A 4,099-nucleotide genomic window follows, 5' to 3' on the forward strand; every position below is an offset into this window, starting at 1 on the left:
AGGAAGGATACAGGTGTGTTAGGAAGGATACAAGTATGTCAGGAAGGATACAGGTGTGTTAGGAAGGAAACAGGTGTGTTATTGGAAGGAAACAGGTGTGTATGGAGGGGAAACAGGTGTGTTAGGAAGGGTACAGGTGTGTTAGGAAGGAAACAGTGTGTTATGGAAGGATACAGTGTGTTATGGAGGGAAACAGGTGTGTTGGAAGGGTACCAGGGTATGTTAGGAAGGATACAGGTGTGTTATGGAAGGTCACAGGTGTGTTAGGAAAGATACAGGTGTGTTATGGAGGGAAACAGGTGTGTTAGGAAGGGTACAGGTATGTTAGGAAGGATACAGGTGAGTTAGGAAGGATACAGGTATGTTAGGAGGATACAAGTATGTTAGGAAGGATACAAGTATGTCAGGAAGGATACAGGTGTGTTAGGAAGGATACAGGTGTGTTAGGAAGGATACAAGTATGTTAGGAAGGATACACGTATGTTAGGAAGGATACAAGTATGTTAGGAAGGAAACAGGTGTGGTTAGGAAGGATACAGGTGTGTTAGGAAGGATACAGGTGTGTTAGGAAGGATACAAGTATGTTAGGAAGGAAACAGGTGTGTTATGGAAGGAAACAGGTGTGTTAGGAAGGATACAAGTATGTTAGGAAGGATACAAGTATGTTAGGAAGGATGCAAGTATGTTAGGAAGGAAACAGGTGTGTTAGGAAGGATACAGGTGTGTTAGGAAGGAAACAGGTGTGTTATGGAAGGAAACAGGTCTGTTAGGAAGGATACAGGTGTGTTAGGAAGTATACAAGTATGTTAGGAAGGATACAAGTATGTTAGGAAGGATACAGGTATGTTAGGAAGGATACAGGTGTGTTAGGAAGGATACAGGTGTGTTAGGAAGGAAACAGGTGTGTTAGGAAGCATACAGGTGTAACCAATATAGTATTATAATGTAATTTAACATGTATCTAGATGAGTAACCCATATAGTATTATAATGTAATTATAATGTAATTTAACATGTGTCTAGATGAGTTACCCATACAGTATTATAATGTCATTATATTGTAATTTAACATGTGTCTAGATGAGTTACCCATACAGTATTATAATGTCATTATAATGTAATTTAACATGTGTCTAGATGAGTTACCCATATAGTATTATAATGTCATTATAATGTCATTTAACATGTGTCTAGATGAGTTACCCATATAGTATTATAATGTCATTATAATGTCATTTAACATGTGTCTAGATGAGTTACCATATAGTATTATAATGTCATTATAATGTCATTTAACATGTGTCTAGATGAGTTACCCATATGTATTATAAGTCATTATAATGTCATTTAACATGTGTCTAGATGAGTTACCCATATAGTATTATAATGTCATTATAATGTCATTTAACATGTGTCTAGATGAGTTACCAATATAGTATTATAATGTCATTATAATGTCATTTAACATGTGTCTAGATGAGTTACCCATATAGTATTATAATGTCATTATAATGTCATTTAACATGTGTCTAGATGAGTTACCCATATAGTATTATAATGTCATTATAATGTAATTTAACATGTGTCTAGATGAGTTACCCATACAGTATTATAATGTCATTATAATGTAATTAACATTGTCTAGATGAGTTACCCATATAGTATTATAATGTCATTATAATGTCATTTAACATGTGTCTAGATGAGTTACCCATATAGTATTATAATGTCATTATAATGTCATTAACATGTGTCTAGATGAGTTACCATATAGTATTATAATGTCATTATAATGTAATTTAACATGTGTCTAGATGAGTTACCCATACAGTATTATAATGTCATTATAATGTAATTTAACATGTGTCTAGATGAGTTACCCATATAGTATTATAATGTCATTATAATGTCATTTAACATGTGTCTAGATGAGTTACCCATATAGTATTATAATGTAATTATAATGTAATTTAACATGTGTCTAGATGAGTTACCCATACAGTATTATAATGTCATTATAATGTCATTTAACATGTGTCTAGATGAGTTACCATATATAGTATTATAATGTCATTATAATGTAATTAACATGTGTCTAGATGAGTTACCCATATAGTATTATAATGTCATTATAATGTAATTTAACATGTGTCTAGATGAGTTACCCATACAGTATTATAATGTCATTATAATGTCATTTAACATGTGTCTAGATGAGTTACCCATATAGTATTATAATGTCATTATAATGTCATTTAACATGTGTCTAGATGAGTTACCCATATAGTATTATAATGTAATTATAATGTAATTTAACATGTGTCTAGATGAGTTACCCATATAGTATTATAATGTCATTATAATGTCATTTAACATGTGTCTAGATGAGTTACCCTATAGTATTATAATGTCATTATAATGTCATTTAACATGTGTCTAGATGAGTTACCCATATAGTATTATAATGTCATTATAATGTAATTTAACATGTGTCTAGATGAGTTACCCATATAGTATTATATGTAATTATAATGTCATTTAACATGTGTCTAGATGCGTTATACCATATAGTATTATAATGTATTATAATGTAATTTAACATGTGTCTAGATGAGGTACCCATATAGTATTATAATGTCATTATAAATGTTATTAACATGTGTCTAGATGAGTTACCCATATAGTATTATAATGTATTATAATGTAATTTAACATGTGTCTAGATGAGTAACCCTATAGTATTATAATGTAATTATAATGTCATTTAACATGTGTCTAGATGAGTTACCCATGTAGTATTATAATGTAATTATAATGTCATTTAACATGTGTCTAGATGAGTTACCTATAGTATTATAATGTAATTATAATGTAATTTAACATGTGTCTAGATGTTATTCTCTAATCAAGCTAATGTAGATAGATAAAGAATATATTTTTAAAGACTTGGACTGGAGATGCTACTGTTTTCACAGCTGTGTGTGTGTGTGGGTGTGTGTGTGTGTGTGTGTGTGTGTGTGAGAACATTGCCCAGAGTCTCTAGGGAGATTGAGAGGGCTGTGCCAAGGAAAAACCTCAACATTGTATGAGTCTTCCCCTAGATAGCTGATCTCATGACCCGAACACACACACACACACACACCGACACACACACACAACCACACACCACACACACACCACACAACACACACACTGAGACACGCACACACACACGCGCACCACCTGAGACACGCACACAAAACCACACACAACCACACACACACAACACACACACACACACACCACAACACAACCACCCACACACACACCACAACACCACACACACACACACACACACACACACCACACACACACACACACCAAAACACACAGACATACACACAACACAGACCCCCTGAGGACCTAGAACAATAGCGTGTCTGTGGGTGAAAAGCCAGACAGAGTATTAACAGGTTGATCATCACCACTCATGTGTTCTGTCAACAGTGAAGCGTGTGGGAGGTGTTTTAGGCCTTTCACATTCTACTTATTTGCTGTGTTTAGCCTGCTTATATTAATGTAGGTGTGAGAACCATCTAACCCCCCCCCAACCCACTCTGGTCCGTCTCCATCCCACTCTTACTCCTCTAGCTATCAACCATCTAACCCCCCCCCCCCCCCCCACCCCCCAACCCCCAACCCATCTGTCCGTCTCTACTCATCCACTCTATCCTCTAGCTATCAACCATCTAACCCCCCCCCCCCCACCACTCTGGTCCGTCCTCCATCCCACTCTCCTCCTCTAGCTATCAACCATCTAACCCCCCACCCCCCCCCCAACCCACTCTGGTCCGTCCTCCATCCACTCTTCCTCCTCTAGCTATCAACCATCTAACCCCCCCCCCCCAACCCACTCTGGTCCGTCCTCCATCCCACTCTTCTCCTCTAGCTGTCAACCATCTAACCCCCCCCCCGACCCACTCTGGTCCGTCCTCCCTCCCACTCTTCCTCCCTTAGCTATCAACCATCTAACACCCCCCCCCCCCCCCGAACCCACTCTGGTCCATCCTCCATCCCACTCTTCCTCCTCTAGCTATCAACCATCTACCCCCCCCCCCCCC

Source organism: Oncorhynchus kisutch, unplaced genomic scaffold (genome assembly GCF_002021735.2).
Source record: "Oncorhynchus kisutch isolate 150728-3 unplaced genomic scaffold, Okis_V2 Okis09a-Okis19a_hom, whole genome shotgun sequence".
NCBI classification, from domain to species: Eukaryota; Metazoa; Chordata; class Actinopteri; order Salmoniformes; family Salmonidae; genus Oncorhynchus; species Oncorhynchus kisutch.